General features: G+C 47.7%; 1 long non-coding RNA gene across 1 annotated transcript in view; it reads left to right on the top strand.

Annotated features, from left to right (window-relative positions):
• Positions 1-827: 827 nt before the first annotated feature.
• The window catches only part of LOC139752884 (uncharacterized), a 173,659-nt gene continuing 163,609 nt past the window's right edge, over positions 828-10,877 (top strand). The window contains exon 1 of the long non-coding RNA XR_011713611.1: positions 828-927. This is a non-coding gene — a long non-coding RNA (uncharacterized lncRNA). The remainder of the gene's footprint in view (positions 928-10,877) is intronic.

The following is a 10,877-nucleotide window of genomic DNA, read 5'->3' as shown; positions in this document are numbered from 1 at the left end:
TACACTGATTTTTGTGATGTCTTGGAAGACTCTTATAACTAATGCCTTTTTTATTTGTTTGTTTTTTTATATGTTTAATATAAGCCTCATTCTACATAGACATATACTGGAATAAATCCTCTTTTGCGTAACCTCGCCGAAAATTATTCTTCAGCGCATGCGCAGAGTAAGATTCACCCATTGCGCATGCTCGGCCTAAGTTTTACCTCTTGCACATGCTCAGTGTAACTTTTATCTTTTGCGCATGCTCGGCCTGAAGTCACGCATGCGCACGTTGTGTTGACTTTGATTTGCTTTGAATTAGTGGCGCGAAATAGCTCAGTGAGTGTGAAGGTGGCTTCTTCAGTGTTCGTGATTTAACGGTCAATATCCTTAAAGATCGGTGTTGAAAATATCTCTTCTCGTAATGGTGCAGTGCAATACCTGAACGTCAAGTGCCAGTGAATAAATGATAGAATTCGTTACGTCAAGATTATACAGAAACATTTACTTCTATGAAGGCAAACTCGTTGCTTGATGAACTGAAATTCCATGATCTTTTTTTCTTTTTACTGTGTGATATCTGCAAATGGTGCAATTTTTTTTTGTGTGTGCACTTTTACGAGTGGTGAAAGTAGATGCCACGTCTTAGACCACTGTGTTCTCATTCGTTTGTGAGGTAATCATAAATCATTTTGAAGTGAACTCTGAAAAGGTTGGAGATTCCGTATCATGAAATCAATGAAAATAAATGTGGCGAGATATTATATGATACTTACCTAGTGATGGAGGGACAATTATTTTCCTTCCCGACTGAACCGAGGTGACTGACTAAATTAGAAAAAACCTGAATTCATCGAGCAGCCACAGTCATCTCCAGCTCTTCAAAAGGAAATTGCCCATCGTTGACTAACACTTCCACTGGAGCTCTATAATCACCTCGTTAAGGTAAGTAATATCTCCATTTTGTATTTTCTATATGGGGTCCAGGGTAGGAGAACCCTGCTGGAGTAGGTAGAGGTAAACTAGGGGTAGGAGCCCTTGATTCAGGGCCACAGGTCATCATACGTAAAGCGTTAATCAGGGATGTTTCTCATGGGTATCGCCACACAAATCTAATCGAGTTTTGCGGAGCTCAAGGATCGTCACACTTAAAGCTCCACTCTAGGCCTTTTGTACTGCCTTACGCCAGACCATTTTAATTGGGTTTTGCCGGGCTCAAGGACCATCAAACTTAAAGAATTTTGTTCTGGCTTACGACATACCATATTCATCGGGTTTTCGGGGATCCACGGGTCATTAGACTTAAGGATTTACTACGGGACTTTTGTTCTGGCTAACGACAACCCATTCAGTCGATTTATCCTGGGTTCAAGGGTCGTCAAACTTAAAGCCTCACTCTGACTTTTCTCCCGCATAAGGGGACTTCGCCATCTGAAATCATACATGTTCACATGAATTAATGCTCTTTGCCGAAATATTCTTACAGAAGTCAGTAACTTTTTGCTTTATAATCATCTTGCCCCAAGCTTCAAGCTGAAATCTGTAATTATTCGTAAGAAACGAAGAGGGACTCTATTGCTTTGCCCATATAATAATTTGTTTAATGATAAATCTGAGAGATTACATAAGTGCCGAGTTAAATAGTGTTACCAAAAAATTTATGGATGTTATAAGGTTTAACCTTTGACTCCGTCCTGCCTGGTTGCCACTGGCCTAGTATAAGTAGGTATAGCAAAGCTTCACTTTGGGACTTCTTCCGGCTGGCTTTACACAATTCTAGTGGAGATTGGCGTGGCCAAAGGTGCCTCATAGTAAAGCTTCTCTCTGGGATTTTCCTTTTGGCTGGCGCCAGACGGTTCTATTTGGCATGGCCAAGGAGGCTTCAAAGTAAAGCTTCAAATTGGAACTTATCTACTGCCTGGCCTCCACTTCTATAGACGGATTGCACTGGCCTTCACATCTGGAGACGGAGTACATTGCCTCCACGTCTGGAGACGGAGTGTACTAGCCTCCCCATCTTGAGAAGAAGTGCATTAGCCCACACGTCTGTAGACAGATCGCACTGACCTCCACTTTTGGAGACACAGTGCACAAGTCAACGTCTGAAGACGGATTACTCTGGCTTCCATATTTGGAGACGTAGTCCACTGGCCTCCATGTCTTGAGACGTTGTTCACTGGCCTCCATGCCTTGAGAAGTTGTCTAGTGGCCACCATATTTGGAAACGAATTTCACCGGCCTCCATGTTTCGAGACAGAGTGCGCTAGCCTCCACGTCTGGAGACGGAGTGCACTGCGGTTCATGGGTGGAAACGGGATCCAGTCTATGTTCCTCAGGGCAATACGTATTTGGAGTCCAGAGTTTATTGATGAGTTTGAAAAGATACATTCTATTGGATTGAAGTTAAAGTATCCTAAATCTTTCATTGATAAATTCGTTAAGTTTGGGAAAAGAAAAATAATTTCATAAACTTGAACCCAAGAACCTTCTAGTTATCCCTTTTAATGATAATTTTACTTTACCTTTCACGTTGCTAAAATCCTTTAATACAAAATCGGCCTTCAGCAACTTGATCAGGAACTCAGCACTCTATAGAGTGTTATGTAGAAATTTTGATAAGTCTTATGTTGGGCAGACTGGTAAGAATCTTTTAGTTAGACTTACGCAACATAAATATAGTGTAAGAACAGGACGAGAATCAAACACTGTTTAAACATGTTAAAAACTATGATCACTGTACTGACTGGGGTAATGCCATCTCAGTTATTACCTCTAACTTCTGTACCAAGAGAAATGTCATCGAATCTTTTATTACTACATACACAAAGAATTATAACATTAATATTAGTGAAGGTCTATACAAATTAGATAGCTTTATTGTTGAAAGAATTTTTTAACCGTTCCCTTTCTTGTCCGCATGATAAGTTTATGATAACCTTCTTGCCAGACTCGTACACATCCGACATACATTCAGGTAGTCACTTGTTTACCAAATGGCGTTCTAGCTACGTCTCTTCGTTGTATATCAACTGATTGTTACATTTCTTTCTTGTATCTTCCCTGATGATGTGATTCTATTAGGAGTATACTTGATCAAGCGCTGAATTGCAATGTGGAAAGGGAGCTGTGGCTTCGGTGCGTTACACATGACAGCTAGAGACTGAGTGTGAACGAACGTGGCCTTTGTCTTTTTCTAGCGCTACATCGCGATGAAGGTAGCAGGTATGAATATGTACATGTGTGTATATGTATATGTCTCTGTATGTTTATGTATGTATACGTTGAAATGTGTAGGTATGTATATGGGCGTGTGGGGCGTTTATGTATATTCATGTGTATGTGGGTGGGTTTGGCCATTCTTTCATCTGTTTCCTTGCGTTACCTCGCTAACGCAGGAGACAGCGACTAAGTATGATGAAAAATAATATATATATATATATATATATATATATATATATATATATATATATATATATATATATATATATATATATATATATATATATATTTTATTTATTTATTTTGCTTTGTCGCTGTCGCCCGCGTTCGCGAGGTAGCGCAAGGAAACAGACGAAAGAATGGCCCATCCCACCCACATACACATGTATATACATATATCTTCCGCAATGCTTTTACTACCTCTTCTCTGTTTACCAAATCATTTTCCCTAACCCTCTCACTTTGCACACCACCTCGACCAAAACACCCTATATCTGCCACTCTATCATCAAACACATTCAAGAAACCTTCAAAATACTCACTCCATCTCCTTCTCACATCACCACTACTTGTTATCACCTCCCCACCAGCCCCCTTCACTGAAGTTCCCATTTGCTCCCTTGTCTTAGGCACTTTATTTACCTCCTTCCAAGACATCTTTTCATTCTCCCTAAAATTTAATGATACTCTCTCACCCCAACTCTCATTTCCCCTCTTTTTCACCTCTTGCACCTTTCTCTTGACCTCCTGCCTCTTTCTTTTATACATCTCCCACTCATTTGCATTTTTTCCCTGCAAAAATCGTCCAAATGCCTCTCTCTTCTCTTTCACTTGTAATCTTACTTCTTCGTGGGGAATGCGTGAGAAGTATTCTTTTTCCCCTATCCCCAGGGGATATATATATATATATATATATATATATATATATATATATATATATATATATATATATATATATATATATTATAATGTTTATTCTAGGGAAAGAAGGTCAAGAGGAACGTTACTTTCAATCATTCCTGATAATTTAACGCTGTTGGTGTCATGTGCCAACAGTAATTTGTATTCCAGCTTAAACTTTAGTGTGGGAATGTGGTACCGTCCCAGGCTCCAGCCGGACTATCACCTGAGCTATACCATCAGTCGGGCAAGCATAGGGATCGGGATGCAGGGCGGGTGATGAACACGATATTGCTTGTGTGGTGGCAGATTGTTTACTTTCCCTCATTTGATACCCTTAAAACGTTTTTCTCAATTGTTTTGCTTAGAAATAAGATAGACAGGAGGGAGGGAGGGAGGGGGAGGGATGGAGGGAGCGGGAGGGAGGTAAGGGGAGGGAGGGAGCGGGAGGGAGGGAGGGAGAGGGAGGGAGGGAGTGGGAAGTAGGGAGTGGGAGGGAGGGGAGGGTGAGGGAGGGGGGAGGGTGGGAGGTAGGGAGGAAGGGAGGGAGAGGGAAGGAGGGAGGGAGGGGAAGGGGAGGGAGGGAAGGAGGGAGGGAGGGAGAAAGGGAGGGAGAGGGAGGGAGGTTGGGGGAGGGAGGCAGCGGGAGGGAGTCAGGGGGAGGGAGGGAGAGGGAGGGAGGGAGTGGGAGGTAGGGAGTGGGAGGTAGGGATGGAAGGGAGAGGAAGGGAGGGGGGGGGAGGGAGGGGGGGGGGGAAGGGAGGGAGGGGGGAGGGGGGGAGGGAGGGAGGGGGGAGGGGGGAGGGAGGGAGGGGGGAAGGGGGGGGGGGGGAGGGGGAGGGGGGGGGGAGGGAGGGAGAGGGGGAGGGAGGAGGAGGGGAGAGGGAGGAGGGAGGGGGGGAGGGAGAGGGAGGGGAGAGGGAGGGGGAGGGAGGGGAAGGGGGGGGAGGAGGGAGGGGGGGAGAGAGGGGAGGGGGGGGGGTAGGGAGAGGGAAGGGGGGGAGGGGAGGGAGGGGGGGGGGGAGAGGGGGGGGGGGGGAGGGGGGAGGGGAGGAGGGAGGGGGGGGAGGGAGTGGGAGGGGGAGGGGGGAGGGGAGGAGGGGGGGGAGGGGGGGGGAGGGAGGGAGGAGGGGAGAGGGGAGGGAGGGAGGGGAGGGAGGGGGGAGGGGGAGGGGGGAGGGGGAGGAGGGGAGGGGAGGGGGAGGGGGGGGGGAAGGAGGAGGGAGGGGGGGGGAGGGGGGAGGGGGAGGGAGAGGGGGGAGGAGGGGAGGGGGGGGGGGGGGGGGGAGGGGGGGAGGAGGGGAGGGGGAGGGGGAGGGAGGGGGAAGGAGGGGGAGGGAGGGGGAGAAGGAGGGGAGGGAGGGGGGGGGAGGAGGGGGAGGGAGGGAGGGGAGGGGGAGGAGGGGAGGGAGGGAGGAGGGGAGGGAGGGAAGGGGGAGGGGAGGGGAGGGGGAGGGAGGGGGAGGGGGAGGGGGGGAGGAGAGGGGGGAGAGGGGGGGGGAGGGGGGAGGGAGGAGAGGAGAGGGGGGAGGGGAGGGGGAGGGAGGGAGGGAGGGAGGGGGGGGGGAGGAGGGGGGGGGAGGGGGAGGGAGGGGAGGGAAGGGGAGAGTGAGGGAGGGGGGAGGAGGGAGAGGAGGGGGGAGGGAGGGGGGGGAGGGAGAGGGGAGGGGGAGGGGGGGGGAGGGAGGGGGGGAGGGGAGGGAGGGGGGGAGGGGGGGGAGGGGGGGGGGGGGGAGGGGGGATGGGAGGAGGGGGGGAGGGGAGGAGGAGGGGGGGAGGGAGGGAGGGGGGGAGGGAGGGAGGGGGGAGAGGGAGGAGGGAGGGGGGGGAGGGGGGGAGGGAGGAGGGAGGGAGGAGGGAGGAGGGAGGGAGGGGGGAGGGGAGGGAGGGGGAGGAGGGGGGGGGAGGGGAGGGAGGGGGGGGAGGGAGGGAGGAGGGGGGGTGAGGAGGGGGGAGGGAGGGGAGAGGGGAGGGGGGGGAGGGGAGGGGGAGGGGAGGAGGGGGGGGAGGGGGAGGGGGGGAGGGGGAGGGGAGGGGAGGGGGAGGGAGGGAGGGAGGTGGGGGGAGGGAGGGGGGGGGGGGGAGGGGGGGGGAGGGGGAGGGAGGGGGAGAGGAGGAGGGGGGGGGGGGGAGGGGGGGGGAGGGGGGGAAGGGGGGGGAGGGAGGGAAGGAGGAGGGAGGGAGGGGGAAAAGGGAGGGAAGGGAGGGGGGGGGGGGGGAAGGAGGGAGGGAGGGGAGGAGGGGGGAGGGGAAGGGGGAGGGAGGGAGAAAGAGAGGGGGAGGGGGGGGGGGCGTGGAGGGGGGGAGGGAGGGGGAAAAGGGGAGGGGGGAGGAAGGAGGGGGGGAGGGGGAAAGGGAGGGAGGGAGGGAGGGAGGGGTAAGGGGGGGGAAGGGAGGGAGGGAAAGAGGAGGGAGGGGAGGGGGAGGGAGGGAGGGAGAAAAGGGAAAAAGAAGGGGGAGGGAGAGGGGGGAGGGAGGGGGGTGCGAAAGGGTGGGGCGGGGGGGGGAGGAAGGGGAGGGAGGGATGGAGGGAGGGGGAGGGGGGAGGGTTGGGGGAAGGGGGGGGGAAGGGAGGTGAGGGAGAGAAAGGTGGGGAGAAAGGGGGGGGGAGGGAGAGGGGGGGGGAGGGAAGGGGAGGGGGGGGGTGGGGGAGGGGGGGAGGGAGAGGGAGGGAAGGGTGGGAGGGAGGAAGGGAGGGAGGGGGGGAGTATTCACCAGTACGGTTTTTACTAGTTTTTGTGTGTCTTGGGAGTTTTATGGGGTATGCCTTTTTTGTTTGTTTGTTTTTTTATTTTGAATTAAAAACCTGATTTCATGACATTCGGGAAATAAATCCTCTTTGCGCACCTTACCCAAAATTTTCTTCCGCCATGCGCGAGTAAAATTTGCCCATTGCGATGCTCGGCCCGTTTTACCCTTGCCCCATGCTCGTGTTAACTTTTTCTTTTGCATGCTCGGCCCGAAGTCACGCTGCGCACTTGTGTTTACTTTGATTTTTCCTTTGAATTAGTGGGCGAAATACTCAGTGAGTGTGAGGTGGTTTTTTCAGGTTGTGATTTAACGGTCAATATCCTTAAAGATCGGTGTTGAAAATATTTATTCTCGTAATGGAGCAGTGCAATACCTGAACGTCAAGTGCCAGTGAATAAATGATAGAATTCGTTACGTCAAGATCATACAGAAACATTTACTTCTATGAAGGCAAACTCGTTGCTTGATGAACTGAAATTCCATGATCTTTTCTTCTTTTTACTGTGTGATATCTGCAAATGCCGTAATCTTTTTGTGTGTGCACTTGTACGAGTGGTGAAAGTAGATGCCACATCTTAGACCACAGTGTTCTCATTCGTTTGTGAGATAATCATAAATCATTGTGAAGTGAACTCTGTAAAGGTTGGAGATTCCGTACCATGAAATCAATGAAAATAAATTTGGCGAGATATCATATGATACTTACCTAGTGATGGAGGGACGATAAGAAAATTATTTTCCCCGACTGAAGCGAGGTGACTGACTAAATTAGCAAAACTGGATTCATCGAGCAACCATAGTCATCTCCAGCTCTTCAAGTGGAAATTGCCCATCGTTGACTAACACTTCCACTGGAGCTCTATAATCACCTCGTTAAGGTAAGTAATATCTCCATTATGTATTTTCTATATGGGGTACAGAGCAGGAGGACCCTGCTGGAGTAGGTAGAGGTAAACTTGGGGTAGGAGCCCTCGATTCGGGGACACAGGTAAACAGACTTAAAGCGTCAATATGAACTTTTCTCATGGGTATCGCCATACAAATTTAATCGAGTTTTGCGAAGCTCAAGGATCGTCACACAGGGCACTACAACTAATTTAAAACAATAAGTTTAACAAACTTAGGTGAAGCTTACTTTGAGTATAAGCGAAAGTGAAAGTTTGGCCGAGCTTGCGCAAAAGAGGATTTCTTCCGGTAGTACTTCACCGGATACTGTATTTTACACTGGTTTTTGTGATGTCTTGGAAGTCTTATAACTAATGCTTTTTTTGTTTGTTTTTTATATGTTTAGTATAAGCCTCATTGTACATAGACGTATACTGGAATGAATCCTCTTTTGCGCAACCTCGCCGAAAATTATTCTTTAGCGCATGCGCAAATTTAGATTTGCCCCTTGTGCATGCTCGGCCTAAGGTTTACGTCTTGCGCATGCTCAGTGTAACTTTTACCTTTTGCGCATGCTCGGCCTGAAATCACGCATGCGCACATTGTGTCGACTTTGATTTGCTTAGAATTAGTGGTGCGAAATAGCTCAGTGAGTGTGAAGGTGGCTCCTTCAGTGTTCGTTATTTAACGGTCAATATCCTTAAAAATCGGTGTTGAAAATATCTCTTCTCGTAATTGTGCAGTGCAATACCTGAACGTCAAGTGCCAGTGAATAAATGATAGAATTCGTTACGTCAAGATTATACAGAAACATTTACTTCTATGAAGGCAAACTCGTTGCTTGATGAACTGAAATTCCATGATCTTTTTTTCTTTTTACTGTGTGATATCTGCGAATGGTGCAATTTTTTTGTGTGTGTGCACTTGTTCGAGTGGTGAAAGTAGATGCCACGTCTTAGACCACTGTGTTCTCATTCGTTTGTGAGGTAATCACAAATCATTGTGAAGTGAACTCTGAAAAGGTTGGAGATTCCGTACCATGAAATCAATGAAAATAAATTTGTCGAGATATTATATGATACTTACCTAGTGATGGAGGGACGATAAGACAATTATTTTCCTTCCCCGACTGAACCGAGGTGACTGACTTAATTAGCAAAACTGGATTCATCGAGCAACCATAGTCACATCCAGCTCTTCAAAAGGAAATTGCCGATCGTTGACTAACACTTCCACTGAGGCTCTATAATCACCTCGTTAAGGTAAGTAATATCTCCATTTAGTATTTTCTATATGGGGTACAGAGCAGGAGGACCCTGCTGGAGTAGGTAGAGGTAAACTTGGGGTAGGAGCCCTCGATTCGGGGACACAGGTAAACAGACTTAAAGCGTCAATATGAACTTTTCTCATGGGTATCGCCATACAAATTTAATCGAGTTTTGCGAAGCTCAAGGATCGTCACACAGCGCACTACAACTAATTTAAAACAATAAGTTTAACAAACTTAGGTGAAGCTTACTTTGAGTATAAGCGAAAGTGAAAGTTTGGCCGAGCTTGCGCAGAAGAGGATTTCTTTTTACACTGGTTTTTGTGATGTCTTGGAAGAGTCTTATAACTAATGCCTTTTTTATTTGTTTGTTTTTTTATATGTTTGATATAAGCCTCATTCTACATAGACATATACTGGAATAAATCCTCTTTTGCGTAACCTCGCCGAAAATTATTCTTCAGCGCATGCGCAGAGTAAGATTCACCCATTGCGCATGCTCGGCCTAAGTTTTACCTCTTGCACATGCTCAGTGTAACTTTTACCTTCTGCGCATGCTCGGCCTGAAGTCACGCATGCGCACATTGTGTTGACTTTGATTTGCTTTGAATTAGTGGCGCGAAATAGCTCAGTGAGTGTGAAGGTGGCGTCTTCAGTGTTCGTGATTTAACGGTCAATATCCTTAAAGATCGGTGTTGAAAATATCTCTTCTCGTAATGGTGCAGTGCAATACCTGAACGTCAAGTGCCAGTGAATAAATGATAGAATTCGTTACGTCAAGATTATACAGAAATATTTACTTCTATGAAGGCAAACTCGTTGCTTGATGAACTGAAATTCCATGATCTTTTCTTCTTTTTACTGTGTGATATCTGCAAATGCCGTAATCTTTTTGTGTGTGCACTTGTACGAGTGGTGAAAGTAGATGCCACATCTTAGACCACAGTGTTCTCATTCGTTTGTGAGATAATCATAAATCATTGTGAAGTGAACTCTGTAAAGGTTGGAGATTCCGTACCATGAAATCAATGAAAATAAATTTGTCGAGATATCATATGATACTTACCTAGTGATGGAGGGACGATAAGAAAATTATTTTCCCCGACTGAAGCGAGGTGACTGACTAAATTAGCAAAACTGGATTCATCGAGCAACCATAGTCATCTCCAGCTCTTCAAGTGGAAATTGCCCATCGTTGACTAACACTTCTACTGGGGCTCTATAATCACCTCGTTAAGGTAAGTAATATCTCCATTTAGTATTTTCTATATGGGGTACAGAGCAGGAGGACCCTGCTGGAGTAGGTAGAGGTAAACTTCGTGTAGGAGCACTCGATTCGGGGACACAGGTAAACAGACTTAAAGCGTCAATATGAACTTTTCTCATGGGTATCGCCATACAAATTTAATCGAGTTTTGCGAAGCTCAAGGATCGTCACACAGGGCACTACAACTAATTTAAAACAATAAGTTTAACAAACTTAGGTGAAGCTTACTTTGAGTATAAGCGAAAGTGAAAGTATGGCCGAGCTTGCGCAAAAGAGGATTTCTTCCGGTAGTACTTCACCAGATACTGTATTTTACACTGGTTTTTGTGATGTCTTGGAAGAGTCTTATAACTAATGCTTTTTTTGTTTGTTTTTTATATTTTGAATATAAGCCTCATTCTACATAGACATATACTGGAATGAAATCTCTTTTGCGCAAACTCGCCGAAAATTATTCTTTAGCGCATGCGCAAATTTAGATTCGCCCCTTGCGCATGCTCGGCCCAAGGTTTACGTCTTGCGCATGTTCAGTGTAACTTTTACCTTCTGCGCATGTTCGGCCTGAAGTCACGCATGCGCACATTGTGTTGACTTTGATTTGCTTTG

Source organism: Panulirus ornatus, chromosome 2 (assembly GCF_036320965.1).
Source record: "Panulirus ornatus isolate Po-2019 chromosome 2, ASM3632096v1, whole genome shotgun sequence".
Lineage (NCBI taxonomy): Eukaryota > Metazoa > Arthropoda > Malacostraca > Decapoda > Palinuridae > Panulirus > Panulirus ornatus.
The sequence above is the reverse complement of the archived record's forward strand: the minus strand, read 5'-3'. Positions and strand labels throughout refer to the sequence as shown.